Raw genomic sequence first — 23146 nt, 5'->3', positions numbered from 1 at the left:
TATTTTTAACCATTATTTCTTCAAATAATTTTCTGTATTGTACCCTCCTTCTCCTTCAAGACTGCAGTTAAATGTACATTATTTACTTGAGGCTGTCCTATAGCTCACTGATGAACTTGACAAATTTTTGGATTCTTTTTCTTTTGTTTCATATTGAATAGTTTTTATTCTAATGTCTTCATGTTTACCAATTTATTCTGTTATCTCTGACTAATTCCTCCCAGTTTTACAATATCATCTTTTTTCATCTCTGATTAATTTCGTACACATTTTTATATCAGATGCACTGTGGTTTTCATCTCTAGTAGTTCAGTCTAACTCTCTTTCTTAATATCTTCTGTGTCTCTGCTTAACTTTTGAACATATGTAATACACTTATAATAACTTTTAATGTTCTTGCCTGATAATTCTAATATTTGCATCTGTTCTGGGTTGGTTTAGATTAATTATTCTCCTCATGATGAGTCATAGTCCTACTTTTTTGCATCACTGCTAACCTTTCATTGGATACAAGGCCTAGCAAATTTTACTTTGGTGCTGGAACTCATTGTATTCCTATAAATGTTCTTAAGCTTTGCTCTAGGATATAGCCAAATTATAAGAAATAGTTTGATTCTTTTTGGTCTTGCATTTAAGGTTTGTTTGTTGAGACTAGAGCAGTATTTAGTCTAGAGCTAATTTTTCCCCACTACACAGACAAAGTGCTTCTGAATACTTTGCTCAATCTCCTGTGAATTGGGAGGTTTTCAAATCTGGCTACTGGAACCAGGCACTATTCCTGGCCCTGTGTGAGTGTCAGATCCTGTTACCTCCAATTTCCTTGGAATGTTCTTTGCTCAGCCTCAGATAGCTTCCTCATAGCCATGCACCAAACAGATGTCATTGAATGTTCTAGATGAACTATCAACAGATATAGGGAGTTTTCTTGATCACTGCAACTCTTTATTCTGTTATTTTGTCCTGAGAACTTTAGCTACTTTAGTCTTTCTGGACATTTAGCTTTGTTTCCTCAACCAGAAAGTCCATGGGGCTCTGCCTGTTTCCTCCTCCTTGTGTTTCAGCCTGAAAACTCTCTCAAGGCAACGCACTGGTACACTCACAGGACTCAGCTCATTTGCCTCCTGTCTCTCAGAATGTCCTTCATTGTGTGATGTCCAGTGTCTTGAAAACCACTTTTTTTAAAGATACATACACATACACTCACACTCAAATACACACACGTGCAGGAATGTAAATCTCATCCTTGTTACCTCGTCTTGCTTGGAAGTAGAAGTCATCTTCTATTTATGCTAAAGACTGAATGCTTGTGCCCCCACAATTCATATGTTAATTCCTTATCCCCAATGCAATGGTCTTAGGAACTGGGGCCATTGCAAGGTGATTAGGTAATGAAGGTGAAGCCCTCATGAATGAGATTAGTGCTCTTACAAAAGAGACCCTAGAGAACCCCTTCACTCCTTCCATGATGTGAAAACACAGCAAGAAGAGGACCGTTTATGTACTGGAAAGTGGGCTTTCATCAGACACTGAATCTGCTGGATCTTGAGATTACCAGGCTTTAGAACTGGGAGATGTATACTTCTGTTCTTTATAAGCCACCTCGTTTGTGGTATTTTTGTTAGGAGAACTGATTTTTAAAGTTGTGGTGATTCTATTTCTAATTTCTAGAAATTTGTTTGATTCCTCTTCAAATCGACAGTGATCTTTCATTTTACGTCTCCTGTACCTTGCACACAACGTCAAATTTGCAATTTATTTCTTTAAATAATCTCTCATAATTTCATAATTCCGAAAGCTGAAGTCTCGGCAGAACTCTTTTTTCTTTGTTTTTATTGTTTGTCATTCCTATTCAATGTGCCTTAATTTCTTGGATGCTAGGAATCTTTGATTTCTTGATATTGCTGATCCTTAAAAAATTACTTATGAGGTTTCCTGAGGACTTTGGAATGATGTGCCCTTCTCCAGAACAACTTTCATTTGGGGGATGTACCAGTGGGAATATTTTAATGCAATTCCACGATTGGGGAATCTCAGACCCACATAGGCCATCCACACATGGAGTAAAAATCCTCCCAATTGTTGATCAGCAGCCATAACTTCCTAAAGAGATATTGTTTTTATTTTTTCTCTCTCTATTTCTTCAATGAATGCAGAGCCCTCTTTTCAGTTACTAGCAGTTGTGGGAAGGATAGTTTCCAGTTTCTCTTTTGTTGACCCTTCATTTGATATTAGAGCCCCTCTGGCCCCTAGCTCAAATTAGGGCCCTCATGTGTTTCCAAATGAGTCAATTATGTTCCTGTTTTCTATCCCTCTGGGCCTTGCATGGCCCCCAAACCCACACTCATGTGTTTGTGGTGTCCTTATAAACCTTTAAGGTAAAAATTGCTTCAGAGCTCATTTGCCCATCATAGATTTTTAAAAAAATTGAGCCAAAAGTTCCCCATTTTCTTTTTATCCCTTCTTCTTTCCCTCCTTCTCTCCATTTGTTGCTCCCTCCCTTTGCCCCTTCTTTATTTCCTTCCTTTCTTCCTCCTTTTCTCCTCTTCTTTCCCTCCTTCTCTCCATTTGTTGCTCCCTCCCTTTGCCCCTTCTTTATTTCCTTCCTTTCTTCCTCCTTTTCTCCTCCCGTCTTCCCTTCCTTCCTTCCCTTTCCCCTCCTTCCTTGGCTCCCTTTCTTTTTTCTTTGTAGTATTTTTTCAGCATGTTTTTTTATTTCACCAGGATGTTGATATGAGGAGTCTAGTCTATCATTTCTGGAAACTGAACCCATTTAAAAACATTTTTAAATTTAAAATAGAAGCTCTTCATTAGATCACCTAACAGTTTGTAGTTTTAGGGCTTCTAAGTTGACTTCTGTGTCTTCTCATCATACAAGTACACTTTTGGTGATGATATTTTTAGCTCTGGATTTGCATTAGATACTTTCACAGCCCACTGCACATGCAATTTGCTTCTTTATTCATGAGTGCTTTGCATAGGCCTCTGCAGGTGCAGAGCAGCTGCTCAGGTTTTATAAAAGGGGCCTTTGCAGTGTGAGCTGAGCTGCATCAGGCAAGCAGGCAGGCAAGATGATGTGGCAGACACAGGTCCTTATGTCCTTATTGCTCTGGGTCTCAGGTGAGAAATTTAAAAGTGCCTAAGTACTTTTGGAGTAATACCTTTTTAGAGTTAAAAAATTAATTTTAAGATATAGTGGGAAATGCTGGCTATTTCCAAAATAGACCCAAATATGTGCTGACATGTAATGTCATTAGAAAGCACATTTTAAATTACATATTTCAATGTGTCTATGATAAAGTGTGTGTGTATCATCATTATCCATTTGTGTTTGCAGGTGCCTTGGGGGACATCATGATGACCCAGTCTCCAGACTCCTTGGCAGTGTCTCTAGGAGAGAGGGTCGACATGAAGTGCACGGCCAGTCAGAGTGTTTACCACTACTTAGCCTGGTACCAGCAAAAACCAGGACAGGCTCCTAAGCCCCTCATCTACTCAGCATCTACCAGACCATCTGGGGTCCCTGACCGATTCAGTGGCAGTGGATCTGGGACAGATTTCATTCTCACCATCAGCAGCCTCCAGGCTGAATATGCTGGCCGTTTATTACTGTATGCAGTATAATAGTACTCCTCCCACAGTGCTTCAGCCTCGAACAGAAACCTCCTCCCCAAACCATGGGTCAGTGAGTCTTTTCTGCACCAGCTGCTTCTTCCCCACACAGCTGTGAACATACACATTCCTCTATCTACCTGAGAGGTCGTATCTCCTGACTTATTTCTGGAAGCATTTGTAGGGCCCAGGATAAAATTAAGGGTGTTTGCTGTTTCTGGATCCTGTTTTATTGAAAACAAAAATGCTGTAAAGATCTCTTAGAGATCAGAAAGTTTTGTGTCACAGGACCTGCATGTTTCCTATGGACTGATGGCATGATTCAGCCAGTAAGCCTTGTCTCTACTCTCTGGAGAAAAGTTCAGTGAATTTTATACCCTGATGGATCATTTCTCACTTCTTTGTGTCTCCTTGACTCTGGAACATTTCTATATCAATTCCTAATTCTCCTGATCTCCTTTCTTTGTCTGCAATCACCCTTCTAACTCTGGACCATCCCAGTAATAAACACTTGACCTCTCCTGTCCAAAACCTTCCAAAAAGAAGGTAGTATCCCTCTCTTGCTTTCTTTCTTCCCTTGGACACAGTTTCCAACCAAGCCTTTCTGGTCACTGTCACTGAAGTTGCTTTCCTATTCTATCTCCTTTTGTACAACCCTTTTGTCTTTTCTCCATTTCCTCCTTCATACTCATCCTTACAAGGGCAATTCTCTAATTCTTTAACCCTGTGACTCTTGAAATATATAGTGTTCACTCTTTTCTCATCATTTTTCAACTTTCTCTTCAAATTCACCCCAATGGGCACTGAAGTCTAACTTTGTGACTGCAGAAAATCATGGTTCTACGTGTGCTATATCTTGAGTCCCTTGGACAACATTTAAGTAACATGCCAATTTCAGTGTAAAAATGGAGAAAGTCAGTCAGTTTAGTATTTTTTCTTCACCTCCTTCTGAAATACAGGGGTTAATGAAATTTAGCTTCAAGAAAGATCCCAGCAAACCTGATCAGTGAAGTCTGAATACTCTCACCTGCATAACAGATTCTAATAATAATCAGAAATACATTTAAATTATTGTCATTGAGGAATTCATGTCTTTAATTCATTCAAGATGTTTGTTTTGAGTGCTTACTATGTGACAAGTGCAATAATATCTGCTTTCATTCTAGATGGCCGAGCCGGAAAATAAACAAGAACATTAGTAAATATTTATTCTATCCTTTTGTAGGTGCTATTAGTAAAACTAAAGCAAGGAAGGTATAAAAGCATGCAGGGGTAAGAGTGAGTGGAAATTTAAGACTAGATGGTGTAGTAGTTAGTTATTGTCATGTAATAAACTACTCACAAAATACAGTGGCTTATTCCTGTTATGTTTATGGGTTAGCTGAGTAGTTCTGTTAATACGGGCCAGACTTGATTGATCTTGGCTGGCCTGCTTCTGTGTTTAAAGTCAGCTGACAGGCCAACTGGATGCTAATTAATATAGAAAGGCTCATGTTTCTTTCATCTCTTTCACATTTCTGTAGTTGGTTGACCATCAGCTGGGACTGTCTGGGTGAGGACCTCATGTCCTTCTTCAACCGGCAGACTAGTCTCAACTTCCTATGTCAGTTGGCAGGGTCTCAAGAGAGAAAGTCAAGCCACATAAGGCATCTTCACGCCTAGACTCAGTACTGTCACAATGTCCCATTTGATGCATTTTAATGATCAGTGTAATTGATGCTATTGAAAGAGAGTGTAAATAGCCCCTACCTCTTGATAAGAGGAAATACAAAGTTATATTGCAAAAAGCATGGATATAAGGAGGCATGGTGGACCCCCCTTAAGAAAAGAGGATCCATTTTTGCAATCCATCTGCTATAGATGGTCATGGAGAAGGTGGGCCTGTTAAGGAATGACAATCAAAGTCTTAATGTGGTGAGGTAATAAGTCATAGAATTATCTCCAGGCAATAGAGGTTTAGTTAGAGGAAATGGCAGATTTCTGGGGCAGAAATGTGAGCAGTGTGTTAGAGAAATAGAGGGAAGCCAGTGTTGCTAAAATGGAGTGTGAAAGGGGAAAGTAGTGGAAATAAGATCAAAGAAATAATGAGGAGACCACATTATATAAGACTTTGTAAACTTCTCTGATTTGGGTTTTATTTTCAATGATCTGGTAAGTGTGATAGTTTTGAATAGAACAGGGCATGATTTGATATGTACTTTTATAGTATCTGTCTGTTAGGGGCCCATTGCTATCGTCCAGACTGGGGATGATGACAGCTTTTGTCTATGGCAGTAGCAGTAGAGGAGGTGAGAAGTGTTATATTTTGAAGATAGAGATAACAATACTCTATTCATATTGACAAGGAGTGTGAGAGAGAAGTCTGGGGACTACATTGTTTTTCTCTGAGTAACACAAGGGTGGAGTTGCCATTTATTTAGATAGAGATAAATGTGACAAGAGTAGATTTGTTGTGGGAGAGCAGGAATTTCTTTTTGGGCATTTTAAATTTTAGAATTGTATAAAACCTCCAAGTGTGGTTGTAGAGCAGACCATTGGATATATGAGTCTAGAGCTCAGGGGAGAGAACTGGACTGGAGATTAAAATGTTATAACTGGTTACAATGGAATAAGTGTTGAATTGATTGCAGGTCCAAGGACTGAGCTCTGAGGCAGGAGATATGAGCAAGAACTAGGCAAGGAGTCTGAGAAGGAACAGCAGGATGGAAGAGAAGCAAGATAACGTGATGTACTGGAGTTCAGAGAAAAAGGTGTATCTAGGTGGAGGGTGTTGTCAACATATTAAATGCTGCTGATGGGTCTGGTGAAGGGCAGACTGGGATGTGGGCACAGAATTTCTTAATATGGAAGATACTGGTGACCTTGAGAACAGAGGTTTCAATGAGATGGTGTGGGTAAGATCTCGAACGGAAGAAGCTCAAGAAGGAATGGGAATAGAAGGTTTGGAAGTGGTGACTATATACAACTCTTTCAGTGAGCTTTACAGTAAAGCAGAAGATGAACCAGACCATAACTGGAGAAAGATGTGAGATCCAGAGAGTTTTTAACAAAGATGTTTACATGCTGATGGGAATGATGCTAAAGAGAGAATAGTGATAATTCAGGAAAGAAGGAGAAGTGCCAAACAATGCTGTTGAGTAGGCAAGAGGTATGGGATCAGAGGAAGTGGCCTCAGTTGGGAGGGCTGTCTGCTCATCTACAGTAACAGGAAGGAAGGCAGAGTGTGGTGATATAGATAGCAATGGATCAGAAGAACTTATGGAATGAGCTGTGGAATTTTTCTTCTCATTGCATCTCTTTAGGTAGGAAGCAGGAAATGGGGTAATTGTCTTAAAGTTAGGATGCGGGGAAGGTGTTAGAACTTGAAGAAAGAAGTAAAGGAAAAGAAGGAAGACTGAATAAACTAGGGAAATGAAATATGGTTGTGGTGCAGGATTGAGGGCCCTCAGGAAGTTAGTCATCATGAATCTAAAGTGAGATAAGTAAGAATTGTCTGTTTTTCTCCAGCCATATTGAGATGTGGGGACAGGTATGTGGAGGGGACAGGGATGTGGCATATTGCTGTAGGAAATGAAATTATGGAAGACCAAGAGAGTTTTTCTGCATAAAGAAGTCATTATAAAGAAGGATCATGGAATTTAAGCAGAGTAAAGAGGGAAATGAAAATATGAAGGACAGAGAAAATGTAGGAAGGTCAATAGATTTCTTAAAAGATAATTTTCAGAAAACAGTAAAATTGTGACTCTCATGGATATATAATAATAATGCAGATGTGTTAAATAATTTATTTTACATGATTTGAGGGAACTAGGGAGATGTTATAACTGGTTCAAAGGAAAAGTCAAAACAGCATGGATGCATATGGAGTAAAGGAATTAATTTCAAATGGAGACTAACTAGTTTTTCCAAGAGGAGATAAGAAAGTCAATTAAATCTCTACTAGATAGGACAGAATTCACATATCTATCAGTTACCTACAATTTATAAAGAGTTGCAAAATAGCTCAAAGAAAATAAACAGGAGTAGACTCTGATAACTCAAAAAGGCATACTATAGATATGCCTATTTTCCATTGAAATATAACATTTTTTCCCTACAGATTTCAGGTCCTGATGAAGGGTAAGAATTACTGGCAATGGCATACCACATGGAGTGAAGTCAGGTAGTGTCAGTCCTTTGACTTTTTCTTCTTCAGTACTGTGTTGGCTCTTCTGGATTTTTGTGTGGTTCCTTTTAAAGACTGTAATATCACCACTTATAGGGTCCTCTTCCCGCTAGATATGTCCGTGTTTGTAATTCATTAAAGAAAACATATTTGTGCTAATTTCAAAATCTGAAATTCTAGGTGGACTTGCTTATCTGCTTTCTGTGATTCTGTTGTTACTCATGTTGTTCACATTCTGCTAGTCTCGTTTTCTTAGATTTCAAGAAACCTCCGACATCTTGCTCATGTTGACCTTTCAAAAATAATTTGTGAGGTCTCCTGAGATTGTAGAATGGATGCGTCCTCCTGAAGAGAAGTTTTATGTTTTTTTATTCCAGGTGCTTGTGGCCTCTACTAGTTGGATGGGTAAATCAAGTTCAAAGTTGGAAAGTTCCAGACTCATTTAGGCCATGCATGCTTGGGATGTGAACCCATGTGTGGACTGATCTACAATCACAACTCCCTAGGGAAGGATTTTTTTTTCCCTCTTCCTTTCTCCTTTCCTGTTCTGCAACAAACCTAAGCAGTTCTCCTTGCAGTTCAGTTTCCAGCAGTTGAGGAGAGGCTAAAGTTCAGTGTAGATTTAGTTTGCTCTTTTCCTGAGAGTGGAGTTCTTAGGGGCTCCAGCCTAACGTATGATTGATCTCCCTCAGAACTTCTCACCTGGGCTGTCTCTGGGCCTCCACTTCTGTCTCTCTGGTCTTTACATGGCCCTGGAACCCAAGCTCATGGGTTTACAGTGTACATAGATGCCTTCAGGACAAAGCAGCTTTAGTAATAAAATATATTTTCTTACAGAAAATCCAAAATTTCCCACTATCTATCTTTGCAGAGCTTGAATGGTTTTAAGGACACACACAGACATACACACACACTTATGTGTGTGTGTGTGTTTAACATAAATGTTCTTTGTTACATTGCCTTGTATTGGTTGTAACTTGTGTAAGAGAATGCTATTGATTTTGGAAAATATTTTATATTTCAACTGGTTTCTGAATATTTATTGGAAACTGCAGTTTCTAAATTTATATGTCTTTCATAGTCAAACAGTCACATTTTCTGATGTTATTTTGGCTCTTTCTTTAAATTACATACTTCCACACCACTGCTATGATTTACTTCCATAATCACTATTTGTTCGCATGGTCCCCTCTGGGTCCTGGCTGGCTGCCCAGAGCTTTACAAATGTGCTCTTTCCCTCTGCGACGTGAACTTAGTTGCATCAGGCAGTGCAATGGCAGAAAGATGATATCACAGGCCAAGCTCCTCATGTTTTTGCTGCTCTGGGTCTCAGGTGAGAGATTTAAAAGTACCTCAGTCTATCCAGATTAATATTTTTGTTGATTAGAAAATGATTTAAGTTGCAGAGCAAAATAAGCATTATTTCAAAAACAGACCCTATTATACTTAATAGGGTCTGTTCTCGCATGTAACACTGTAAAAGATGTTTTAAAATTTCTTGACATAATGCCAGTATATATGGTCACTGTTCATTCTCGATTTTAGCTGCCTGTCTGGACATTGTGATGGTCCAGTCTTCAGGGTTCCTGGCTGTTTCTACAGGAGAGAGATTCACCGTCAAGTGCAAGTCCAGCCAGAGCATTAGAAACTAATTAGCCTGGTACCAGCAGAAACAAGGAAAGGCTTGGAAACTGCTCACCTCCTGGGCATCCACCCAGGCACCTGGGGTCCCTGACTGACTCAGTGGCAATGGACCTGTGACAGATTTTCACTTTCACTGTCAGCAACCTCCAGGCTGAAGATGTGGCTGACTTTTACTGTCAGCATTGTTATAGCTCTCCTCCTACAGTGCTTCAGCCTTGAACACAAACTTCCTTAGGTCTGCTTGTCAGCAAGTGTCTAAAGCACCAGCTGCTTCCTCCCCTTGCAGCCGCGCGGACTCGTATACTTTCTCTTCTGCCAGAGAGGCTGTGTATCCTGACTTATGGGATGGTTTGCAGGGCTCAAGAGCTAATTATGGCTCTCAGTGTCACTTTGACCCCTCTGTTGTGGAAGCTTCCTACAGAAAAATGCTGTTAAACCTCTGTATTAGTTATCTATTGCTGCTGTAACGAATTACTGCAAACTAAGTGGCTTCCCATTAGAAATTTATCATTCTACAGTTCCTGTGGTCAAAACACCAAAATGAGTCCCACTGGGCTAAAATCAAGATGCTGGCAAGGCTGCTTTCTCTTTTGGAGGTTCTAGGAGAGAATCTGTTTTCTTGCCTTTGCCAGCTCCTGGAGGCCTCTCAGATTCCTTGGCGAGTGGCCCCTTCCTCTTATTCAAAGGCAGCATCGTTGCATCTTTCTGACCTTTCTTCTATAGTCACATCTTCCTCAGATCAGAGCCAGGAGACATTCTCTGCTTTTAAGGATTTATATCATTAGATTGGGCCCACCCAGATAATCCAGGAGAATCTCATCATCTCAAGGTTCCTTACCTTAATCACATCTTCAAATTTCCTTTTGCCACCCTGTGAGGTAACATATTACCAGGTTCCAGGTTTAGGGTCTGGTCAGCCTTGGGGGCCATTATCTTGCCTTCTCACAGCTTCCCTTGGACTCTTCTCTTACATTGCCAGGAACTTTGTCACCATGTTTTATTCAGTTAGATGCACAGGATTGAACCCAATCAGGCTCCAGCTTGACTCACTAGTTTACAAGATCCAATGAGATTTAGATCCTGATGAACCATCATACCCTGATGAATCACTTCCTGGTGACTTGTTGCCTCTAAATTTTCCTATTTAATTCCTTCTCAGGCTCCTACTTTCCTCTTTTCCTTGCTATTATCCTCCAAATCTTGGAGCTTCAGGTTCAAAACTTTCACCACAGACCCAGATCTGTCTCTTGCCCTCCCTCCCTAAAGACTCATTTTACCGTCCAGGCCTTTTGCTTAATGTCTTCTGATTGTGCTTTGTAGTCCTACCTCAGTTTCTTTGCTTAGTACTGCCTTTATTTTGAAAGCAAAAGAAAGTAAAAGAAAAAAAAGAAGGAAAATGATTTCCCTTATTCATATTTCTTCTTTTAAAGAGCATTCTCTAATTCTGTAATCCTATGTATCATTGGGTACAGATTGCTCCATGACCTTAATCCTTCAGTTATCACATTTTTTCTCTCGGCTCTGACATTTCCTATCCAAGTGACCTTGAGTAAGTTGCTTAACTCCTCAGTGGCATGTTTTCTTACATGTGAAATGGTTACAATAATTGTATCTATTTTTAATGATTGGTGTGAGGCAAAATGAGTCAACATATATAAAATGTTTGGACCCTTCGATGTGAAAGTGCCTGGGCACTATTCTCATTATCATGCTTCACAAGTGGCTCTTTCTTCCCAGTTTATTACCATCCTCAATTTTTATCATATTAATAAATATATTCTCAAACCTCAGGAGTCTTCCAGCTACTGATTTAACTTACATTTGTTGCTTCCGTTTCTTTGTCTGATCTCCTCTTGAATACTCTTGCACAGCCTTGATTTTCAACCCATCACACATTGAAAGTCAGCCATGAGTCTTGAATAATTTTCAGATTGAATAGGAATCTTTTTAGTCATTAGCTGGGTTGTCATTACTTGGCTATTTGGATAACGATAGTATCATTTATGATATGCTTTACAGTTCTCACTTAATACTGATAAAAACCATGTGAAATAGATTTTATCCTTATAAAAATCTCACTGGAGTTGCTTGCAGGCTGCAGCAGTGGTCCCCAAATGCCCATTCACTGACTGGGGCAGAGAGACTACCAAAGAAAACTCTGGGGACCTTGATAAAATACAGATTCCCCAACCCCAATTCTGGGAATCCTGACCAATTTGACTGGATTGTGGCTCAAGATTCATATTGTTAACAAGTTTCCCTGCTGATTCTGATATGCAGCTTATCTGAGAAACACTGATCATCCTTGTTGATTATGAGATTTTGCGTAAGAAACTTTCTTTGAGTTCATTCATTTATAGAGTAATCTTACCTGAAACAATCGTGTTTTATATCAATTGCCTTAGTGTCTTGTCAAGTTAAGCATTTTCCCCAGACTTTTAATTTTCTAATAAAGTGTCATTATTAATATAGTTCTTTGTATTACAGTAAGTCAAAACAGTTTTAAATCTCTCTCTCTCTCTTGTTTTTACTCACAGTTTCTCCATGATCATTTAAGATGTGGTCAAATTTCAGAGGGATCAGCAACAACCCATCTCACTTGCCCTAGGTCTTTTCCTTTTCATCTTGGAACAGTTAACTTCTCCTGCTCTCAGATGGTGATAGTGAAATAGGGTCATGTGTGGCTTAATGATGAGAATATGTTCTGAGAAATATGTCATTAGGAAATTTCATCATTGTGTGAACATCATAGAGCAAACACAAAGCTAGCTGTTATAGCCTACTACACACCTGGTTATGCGGCACTAATCATATGCAGTCTATTGCTGACCAAAATGTCATTACATGGTGCATGACAGTATTTGATGCTCTGTCCCTGTCAGATTCTTTGCCAGTCAATGGTGCCTTGGTCTACTCTCTGGTCTTAAAGATGAATATAAATTCTTACAGTCTGCTTGGAGATAGTATTTTGCCACCTCAAGAAAACTGTAGGAGCTCTGGAAAAACATTGATGTCTTTAGCTTTCTCCTTTACATACTGTACCACCATATACATTTTAATCTCCACTGGACATTGCTATGTTATTTGCTTTCAACAATCATACATGTTTTAAAGTACTTAGGAGGAGAGAAAGAGTCTGTTATATTTACTCAGATATTTATCACTTATGTTGCATTTTTCTTCATTCCTGAAGTTCCAAGTTTCCTCTAGTATTATTTCTCTTCAGACTCAAGAACTTTCTTTCATATTTCTTTTAAAGGAGGTATGCTAGCAACAAATTCTCTTGCTTTTCCTTCATCACAGTGTGTCTTCATTTCCCATTATTCCCAAAGCATATTTTCACTAGATGTAGAATTTCTGTTGGTATTTCTTCTGTTTTTCACTTTGAGTCTATCATTCCATTGTCTTCTGTTTTTCATGGATTCCAATGAGAAGTATGCATACATTTGAATTGTTGTGTTTCCCTCTATACATCACTTTCAATAAATGGCAAAAATTTTACAACTGAAAGAGAAAGAAGAGTAACAAAACACACAAATCCAGCCATATGTCGTTTAAATGAGATGTATCTAAAACAAATACATAAAATGATTTGACAACTAATGCAATTGATGAAGATGTCAGGCCACTGCTAACAGAAGGAGAGACAATATGTAATATCAGAAAAATAGAATTATAGGAAAGATTACTTCCAGGGACAAAATCAAATATAATAAATGGTGTATAACAAGATGATCAATTATAAGACTGAAGAGCCCTGAGTATGGGAAAGACATTTATATCAGATCGATTTGTTTTTGTGCATATATTTTAGGAAGCATGGGAGCAAGGCAGTGGATATTGTGACTGCCAGTTTTTCTAAGAACAAGTGATAGTGAGCCTTGGCACGCAAGGAGCAGCTATGTCCCTTGGGACTCAGGGATCAGTAGCAGCTGAGAGACGACATTGAGGTGGTGGTGGTGGGGAAGCTGGGGCGGGTCAAATCTCACCTGGGGTCACCTCTCTTGCTGTAAGGGCCATGCCTCTAAATCTCTAATTTATGTTCACTGACACCCTCAAATAATTTTTATAGCAATAACAGTCTGGTCAAGTTTCCATTACTAGATGGAATGAAATATTTTCAGTCTTTGTGTCCTTTTCCTCAAGATTCAGGTTGCAAGAAAGAAGATTTGTCTAGCCTCCCTTGGGTCAGATGCTCACCTTTGGCTAGAAAATGGTGGGTCCCATGACTTCCTCACCTGGCTGTATTCAATCATAAAGAAGTAAATCCTCAACAGGGAGGTCAGTGTGCTTTTAGGAAATGCAAGGATGCAGTTAGGAAATGGAACGTTCATTGCTCTCTGTTCCTTCTGTATATTTTGAACCCAAAGCTCATAAATTACGATATTTTGACTATAAGTAAAAAATACAATTCACCAAGGGGACTTAATAGTGATGGAATTTTATATTGAGTCACATCGGATCAAAATATATATATAAAATAAAAGCTTATTAGAGACACAATAAGAGCTTGAGAAATGACAGTTATACTAGAAAACCTTCTATGTATATATATAAATAGAAGATTGGACCAACAGAATAAAAACTTGAATCTCTCTCCTCTTCCTTCTTTCCTTCTCACACACATAATTCTATACCCTTTGTGCAGTCACAGAATTGATCATAGTGTGAGATAATGGTGTTGGCAGCAATGTGTGAAAGATTGTTTGCCTCCTTCCCAAGTGTGCTTATGTAACAAGGAACATTTCACAAGGTAGCTGAGAATATTTCTGTCTGAGTTGCCTGATCAAGAGACACAAGCTTCAAAGAAATTCTTTCTAATTTCCATACTGACTCCCAATGGAAAAATAGAAAGAGACGTATGTCTCAATTCATTCTGATATATAAATATACATATCTCCACAGAATATATTTCTGTTGACAACATAGAAAACATAATCTTCTCAAATGCTCACTGAATATTTACAACATTTATCTATGTACTAGCCCTAGCCTCACACTCCAAAAACTGAAACAATATATTATCCAAAGTAGAGATCATTGGTAGCATTCTTTTAACCACAGTGCAATTAAGTTAGAACTTAGCCATAAAATAGCCAGCTAACAAATTATTAACTTGGAAATTAAAAAGTTTCACACCATACTAAAAATCTTGATAAGGAAATATATCAAATTACAGGCATCAGATGATTTAAGAGCAAACAGCAGTGCGAATACTACTTATGAAAATCTATGGGAAAGAATCAAAGTGGCTCTCAAATGGAAATGTATTTTCTTTATTGATTAAGGAACCAAGAGATCAAACATAAACTAGGCTTAAACTCAAGAAGCTGGCCACAGATCAAGATAAAACAAAAGAATGTAGAAGGAAGTAATTAGCAAACATAAAAACAGAGGCAAATGAAACACAAAAAATGATTTTGGTGAATAAAATCAAGAAATATTTCTTTACAAAGAATCACTAAAATAGACACATTTCTGTAAAGTCTGACAAAAGAAAAAGAGAGAAGCACAAATAGGCACTGGGAATGAGAAAGAGACTGTAATAACATAAACAAACCTTTTAAGAAGTAAAACACATGCTGCCTGGATTCCCCCCTTTCTTCCAGTCTTCTGGGGCCACGCTTATGATTATCTTTTTCTTTTTCTTTGGTAGTTATTGGGGGGGGGGGGTAACAGCTCTCTTGAGATAGAATGCACATGCCATAAAATTCACCCATTTAAAATGTTCAATTCAATGGTTTTTAATATATTCACCATACAACACTACAAATGTAACCATCACCATCATCAATTTTGGAACATTTTCATCACCTCAATCAGAAAACTTGTACACCTTATCTATAGCACTCCCATCCTTCCCAGACCCTGGCAACTACTAATTCACTTTCTGTTTCTCTACACTTGCTCATTCTGGACATTTCATATAAATGAAATCATCATATGTGGTCTTTTCTATGTGGTTTCCTTCACTTCGCATGGTGTTTTCAAGGTTCATCCCTGTTGTATCAGTACTTATTTCCTTTTTGCGACTGAATAATATTCCACTGCATGGTTATACCACATTTTGTTTATTCATTTATCAGTTGATTTACTCTTTTTATTGCCCAAATAATATTACTCAGACCTCCCTTTGACATGTTGGTGAAGGCTGCACCTTTATTCTCAGAAGTTTCTCAAATGCATGGTTCTTTCATGATTCAGATTCTTGTTCCAAAGGGATTACTGATCTCTCTGACTGCTGGCATGGTTCATGTGGCCACTGCCTTTTGTCTGCCCCTCCTCATCTCATGCTTGTCTCTTCTTCTACCTCCATTTTAACAGAAACCCACTTATGCCTGATTTTCTGATTAGACAGGGTTCAGTTGATAGAATTTATTTACCCCATTTTCTACCTGTATTCAGAGTAAAACTCCCTTAAACCATGGCTTTTTGAGCACCTAAAGGAAGTGGACAACTCCTCATCTCCAAAAATCAATGAAATAATTGGTTCAAAAAGAGATATAAACTAGAATAAACTCATAGTTATAGAAGAAATTGAGGAGTTTGCCAAAAGACCTACCTCCTCCAAAAGAACCTTAATATAAAATGGTTTTCAAGTGGTTTCTTTATACTTTTTTTTTTTGAGAGTGATTAGCCCTGAGCAAACATCTGCTGCCAATCCTCCTCTTTTTGCTGAGGAAGATTGGCCCTGAGCTAACATCCATGCCCATCTTCCTCTATTTTATACATGGGACGCCTATCACAGTGTGGCTTGATAAGCGGTATGTAGGTCCACACCCGGGATCCCAACGGGTGAACCTGGGCCTCTGAAGTGGAGTGTGTGAACTTAACTGAAACACCACTGGGCTGTCCCCTATAAGATTTTTCTTTTTTTTTGAAACTGGTAATTCCTATGTCAAAAAGATAAACAGATATGGGATACTTTTCAATTTGTTCTCTGAATGGCTTCACTATGATTCTGCAGCTGGACTAGTGTAGCCTTCAAAACATACCTACGATCACCACAGATTAGAAGGGCTCATCTCTTGATGTTCACTCCTTGAACCTTAATTCCAGTAATTTCATGTCCTTTTCAAGTGAAGTGAAGAGAAAGCCTAGATATTTAGTCAACTCTTGTAATCACCTGGCTGGGAATTTGAGGTACTTCACACAAGGGGCAAGTGCCAACATTAATAACAGAAACCAAGAGGAGTCCACCCAAATGTAAGGCATATACATCAGGACACATCAACCTAGAAGTAAAACAAGGGTCACAAGAATAACCACGCACAAGATGTCACTGACTCTTATCTCTATTCAGGACATCATATCTTCCAATCCCATGAACAATATTATAACAATATTATTGTTTGCCTCCCTCATTATTTCTTGCATTTCATGGGGCATCTCATGGGGGTTCACATTCACCATTGTGCTTTCAGTGACTAACAAGCATCTGCCATACAGTAGGTGTTCAATAGTTATTTATCAAATAAATGAATGAAATGAACAAGTTTCGTTCAGCAGTCACATGACACTGGCTGTTTTCTCCTTGCTTACTCTGGTGCCCTTGCATGGCCATCTTCAGCAGATTTTGAAGCCCTGAAAACTGGCTCTGTTGGTGGTGCCTTAATCCAGTATTTGTCTTGGCTGCACCTCACCCTGGAACCATATTGGACTGAATAGAGAATATACTTAGAGTGTCCTTGGAGGGATTTTGTAGGTTTGTGGACTGTTTGAACTGGAAGACACAAACCATATCTAGCTCCATTCACTACAAACAGCAGAAAACTGGGTTCCTAAGAGAGAAAAGTGATTCACTCAAGGCTACGTAGCTTGGGAAGGACTAGGCAGGAGGTAGAAGCAGGTGTCTTCCCTCCAAGTTAATCTACGTCTATTACATTTGCTGAGACAATTGGCAAAATCCTTGCAAACCAGCAGTATTTGCATGGTTGCCATCTGGTTCCTCCAATCAGAGGCGACATTTTAAAAAGTTTAAAGCAAATGTTTAATTGAGGTGTAATTGACATACAATATTCCATTAGTTTCAGGTGTACAATATAATGATTCAATGTCTTTTTACATTATGAAATTATCACCACAACAAGTCTAGTTAACATTCATCACAATACAGAATTATAATTTTTTGTTGTTGTGATGAGACCGTTTATGATTTACTCTTAGCAACCTTCAAATATGTAATACAGCATTATTAAGTATAGTCACTGTGTGGTACATTATATCCCCATGACTTACTTATTTCATAACTGAAAGTTTGTACCTTTGACTGCCTTCACCCATTTTGCCTGCCCTCTACCCCCTACCTCTGACAACCAGAAATCTGTTCTCTGTATCTATGTGCTTGGCTTTTATTTTTATTCCCCACATAAATGAGATCACACAGCATTTGTCTTTCTCTGTCTGACTTATTACACTTAGCATAATGCCCTCAAGATTCATTCACATTGTCACAAAAGGCATCATTTTGTCTTTTTTATTGCTGAGTAGTACTCCGTTGCCAATAAGGAACTCCAAGGTTTTTACATTTGCAGGCTTCACCTGTCTGAGTCCCTTTCTGTGTCCCCCACTCCCTGGTGGAGACACTCCAGCCTGTGCTACCATGGATTTCCTGGGCCCTGGGATTCACACCAGTGGCTAGCCACAGCTTCTGTGGCTGCATGTGTGCATAATGCCATCCCAGGTCCCCAATGCTCTGTGTACAACTGTGGCTATTCCCTACAGCTTCATGAGGACACATCAACACCCCAGAGCTGCTCTAGTGCTTGAAGACAGCCTCAAATCCTATCACTGGCCTACACCTCTTTGTGTACTGGCAGCTAGACTCTTTAGTCACTCACTTGGACATTGCTGACCATGAATCCCATCACCTGCCTCCACCTCCATGAACATGCCCACAGCTAGCCCCTGCAGCTGTGCACCAGCACACCACTGACTCATGCCACCACCTTCACCACTCTACAAGTGCCTGTAGCTAGTATCTGCAGCCACATGAGTGTATGCCAACAACCCCCTTACTAGTAGTGGCTCATGCACCGACAGTCAGCTCCAGCATCTGTATTTGGTCCTGATCCTCACAACTGCATGAATGACTGCAGCTGGCCCTTCCACCATGCAGGCACCTGTACACAGCCCCTGCTGCTGACTGTGTGCACAATGTTAGTTCTGACTACCACTGCTGGCTGCCCTGTTCTTCACTGCTGAACCTGGAGGCACTGCTGAGGACCTCAACAGTCCTTGAAGCTAGCACAGACCTCCCGCTGTTCTTACCATCAAAGAGCATGCAGTTGCCGCTATCATAGACTCCAGCTGCCTGAGCTAGTTAGACACCTTTCCCCCTCAGGTATGAAGATGCCACATGCCCCCACATTTGATGCCCTGTATCACTAGACCTGGAGCCATTGCATGATCCAGCATGCCCCCAACTGCAGGTGAAGGTTGTCCTTTAATGAGTTCAGTTCATAAAGTCTGGAAGAGTTGATTGGTTTTTCAAATGTGCAGAAACCTATGCAAGGCTACAGGGATTATGAAGAATCAGGAAAACGTGACACCACCAAAGGAACCCAAAAAACTTCCAGTATGTGATCCCAAAGAAATGGAAATCCATGAATAGTCTGCAAAGAACTCAAAATACTTGTAAAGAAGCTCAGAGTGCTCCAAGAAAGCAAAAATAAACAATTTTAATGAAATCAGGTAAACAATACAAGAACAAAATGAGAAGTTCAACAAAGAGATAGAAAACTTTAAGAAAACCAACCAAATAGAAATTTTGGAGCTGAAGAATACAAACACTGAGCTAAAAAGTACAATAGAGAGTTTCAAATAGTAGAGTTGATCAAGCATAAGAAAATGGCAGCAAAATCAAAAGAGGTCATTTGAAATTATGCAGTCAAAGGAGAAAAAAAAAAAAAACAATGGAAAGGAATGAAGAAATCCTCTGGTACTTATTAGACAACATAAAGTGAAACAATATATTCATTATGGGAATCTCAGAAGGAGAAGAGAAAGAAAAAGGATCAGAAAGACTATTTAAAGAAATAATGGCTGAAAACTCCCTATATGTGGGGAAAGATATGGACATATAGGTACATGAAGCTCAAAGGTCCCAAATCAAGTTCAACAAAAAGACTTCACTGAAACACATGATAATAAAACTGTCAAAGGTCAAAGAGAAAGAGAGATTCTTCTAAGTAACAAAAGAAAATCTTGTAACATTCAAGAGAACTCCTCCAGTGCTATCAGTGGATTTCTCATCAGAAATCTTACAGGTCAGAAGAGAGTGGGAAGATATATTCAAAGAAAAAAACTGGCAGCCAAGAATACTTTACCTTGCAGAGCTATTCTTCAGAATGGAAGAGAGATAAAGACATTCCTAGACAAACAAAAGATGAAGGGATTCATCATTACTAGACCTGCCTTACAAGAAATGCTAGAGCAAGTTCTTCAAGTTGAAATGAAAGGGTGCTAACTAGAAACAAGAAGCCATATGAAAGTATAAAACTCGCTGGCACAGGTAAATATATAGCAAAATCCAGAATATGCTAATAGTGTAATGTAATGTAATTAAAAATAAATCTAGCCACAATAATTTGTGAATGGATACACAGTATATAGATTTGTATATTGTGACATTAAAAACAAAATGTGGCAGGGGCAGTGAAGATGTTCTGCTTTTGTATGCAAAGTTAAGTTGTTATCAACTGAAAATAGGTTGTTGTAATTATCTTTATGCCAGCCTCATGCTAAACACATTGAAAAAAAAACAATAGTAGATATACAGAAGATAAAGAGAAAACTATCAAAGCATACCACTATAGAAAATCATCAATTCAAAATGGAAGACAGCAAGAAAGGAAGAAAGAAACAAAGGGTCTACAAAACACCCATAAATCAATGAACAAGACGGTAATAGAATCTACTTACCTATCAATAATTACTTTAAATATGTACTGACTAAATTCTCGAATGAAAGACCTCAAGTGGCTGAATGCATAAAAATATGAGACCCAAGATATGTTGCCTGCAAGAAATTCACTTCAGCTTTAAAGACACACATAGGCTAGAATAATGGGCTAGATAAAGATATTCCATGAAAATGGCAACCAAAAGAGAACAGGCATGGCTATACTTACAACAGAAAAAATAGACTTTAATTAAAAACCATAATAAGAGACAAAGCAGTGCATTATATACATATAAAGGGATCAATTCATCGAGGAGAAATAAGTATGGTAAATATATATGCACCCAACATCAGAACACCTAAATATATAAATCAAATATTAACAGATCTGAGGAAGAAACAGATAGCTATGTAATAATAGTAGGGGACTTCAATACCTGACTTCCAACAATAGATAGATCATCCAGACAGAAAATCAATAAGACAATTTTGGATTTGAACTATACATTATACCAAATAGGCCGAACTGACATATATAGAACATTCCATCCAATAGCAGCAGAATACACCTTCCTCTCAAGTGCACAGAGAACATTTCCCAGGATAGATTCTATATTAAATCACAAAAAGTATTAGTAAATAAAAGAATATTGAAATCATACCAATATCTTTTCTGGCCACAGTGATATGAAACTGGAAATCAATAGCAGGAAGAAACCTGGAAAATTTACGTAGGTGGAGATTAAACAACAAACTCCTGAACAGCCACCAGCTCCTTGGGTTCTTCCTCCCTGTGCTTCAGCCTGAAAACTCTCTCATGGCAACAATTTGGTACACTCATAAGACTCAGATCATTTGTTTTTCTGTCTCTCAGACTGTCCTTCATTGCCTGATGTCCAATGTCTTGAAAACCATTTTTTTTCAAAGATACAGACATGTAAACGTGGGAGTGTAAATCTTATCCTTTTTTCCCCATTCTGCCTGGAAGTGGAAGTCCCTTCTCCATAGATGTCAAGAGTTGAACATTTGTATCCCCCCAAATTAATGTCTTAAATCCTAACCTCCAATGTGATGGTATAATGAGGTGGGGCCTTGTGACTGGAATTAGTTCTCTTATAAAAGAGGCCCCATACAGTTCCTTCACCACTTTCACCATATGAGAATACAACAAGAAGGCTGCCACATATGAACCAGGTAGCAGGAACTCACCAGACACTGAATCTGCTGATGGGTTTATTATGGGCTTCCCAGCCTCTAGAACTGTGAGCAATAAATTTCTTTTGTTTATATGCCGTCTCGTTTATGGTATTATTGTTAAGACAATTGATTTTTAAAATTGCGGTTATTTTATTAATAATTTCTAGAAATTTTATTTGGTTCTTTTAAAATATACAGCGGCTTTTTTTTTTTTTCAGTTTCCTGTACCTTCCACACAATGTCAAATTTGTAATTTATTTCTTTAAACAAGCTCTCACAATTTCATCATTTCCAAATTTACATCTTGGCCAAACTCTATTCTTTGTTATTTCTGTTTTTTCTCATTCATATTCAAGTTAACTTATTTTCTTGGATGCAAGAATCTTTGATTTCTGGGTGGCAAGAGTCGTTGAAAACTTATTTGTGAGGTTTCCTGGGCCCTTCTCTGGAGCAGCTTCCATTTGGGGGCCATATCAGTAGGAATATCTTAACCCAGTTCCAAGGATGGAGAGTTACAGACCCATATAGGCCATGCACTTCTGGAGTAAAAATCATTGCAAAGGTTGGTCTGCAGCCATAGCTTCCCAAGGAAATCTTATTTGTTTATTTTTTTTCTCACCATATCTGCAATGAACGCAGTGCCGTTTTTTCAGTTCCTAGCAGTTGTAGGAAGGATTGATCCCGGTTTCTCTTTGGTTGACACTTAACTTGAGATTAGAACCCCTCTGGCTCCTAACTCAGATTAGGGCCCTGGTGTCATTCCAAATGAGTACATTCCAGGCCTGTGTTCTATCTCTGGCCATCGCACGGCCTCCAAACCCAAGCTGAAGTGTTTGCAATGTCCTTACATACCTTCAGGATAAAAACGGCCTTAGAATTCAGACATTTTCTGGCCATAGGTTTTAAAAACATTGGGCCCAAATTTTCCCATTTACTTTCTATTCCTTGCCTTCTCCTTCCTTCCCCTCCCCTTCCTTTTTTCTTTCCTTTTATAGCTTTTGTTCCTAACTTGTTTCATTATTTCAGCAAGATTGTTGATGTGACTAAACTAGCCTATCATTTCTGGAAACTGGACCCATTTAACAACTTTTCTAAATTTAAAGTAGAAGCTATTCATTAGATCACCTAGCAGTTTTGCAGTTTCAGATCTTCTAAGTCAATCTTAGAGCTTCTAAGTTGGCTTCTGTGGCTTCTGGTGATACAAGTATGCTGTTGGTGATGATATTTTGGGCTGTTGATTTGCATTAGATCCTTTCACGACCCACTGCGCATGCAATTTGCTTCTATCATCATTGAGTGCTTTGCATAGGCCCCTGCAGGCCCAGAGCAGCTCCTCAGCTTTTATAAGACGGGCCTTTGCAGTGTGAGCTGAGCTGCATCAGGCAGGCAGGGGCAGCAAGATGATGTCTTGGACACAGTTGCTTGTTGCTCTGGGTCTCAGGTGAGAAATTTTACAAGTGTCTCAGTGCTTTTAGAGTAATATCTTTTTAAAGGTAAAAAAAATAGTTTTATGGTTTACTGGGAAAAAACAATTATTTCTAAAGTAGATCCAGTTATGTGCTGACATGTAATGTCATTAGAAAACACATTTTAAATTACATATTTCAGTGTGTCTATGATAAAGTGTG

The 23146-nt window shown here is 38.8% G+C and overlaps 1 pseudogene; it reads left to right on the top strand.

The window, feature by feature from the left end:
- Nucleotides 1-3007: 3007 nt before the first annotated feature.
- LOC139075705 (immunoglobulin kappa variable 4-1-like) lies at nt 3008-5064 on the top strand (annotated as a pseudogene).
- The last annotated feature ends 18082 nt before the right edge of the window (nt 5065-23146 follow it).

This window comes from Equus przewalskii, chromosome 14 (genome assembly GCF_037783145.1).
Source record: "Equus przewalskii isolate Varuska chromosome 14, EquPr2, whole genome shotgun sequence".
Lineage (NCBI taxonomy): Eukaryota > Metazoa > Chordata > Mammalia > Perissodactyla > Equidae > Equus > Equus przewalskii.
Note: the sequence above shows the minus strand (reverse complement) of the source record. Positions and strands in the feature narration are given on the sequence as shown.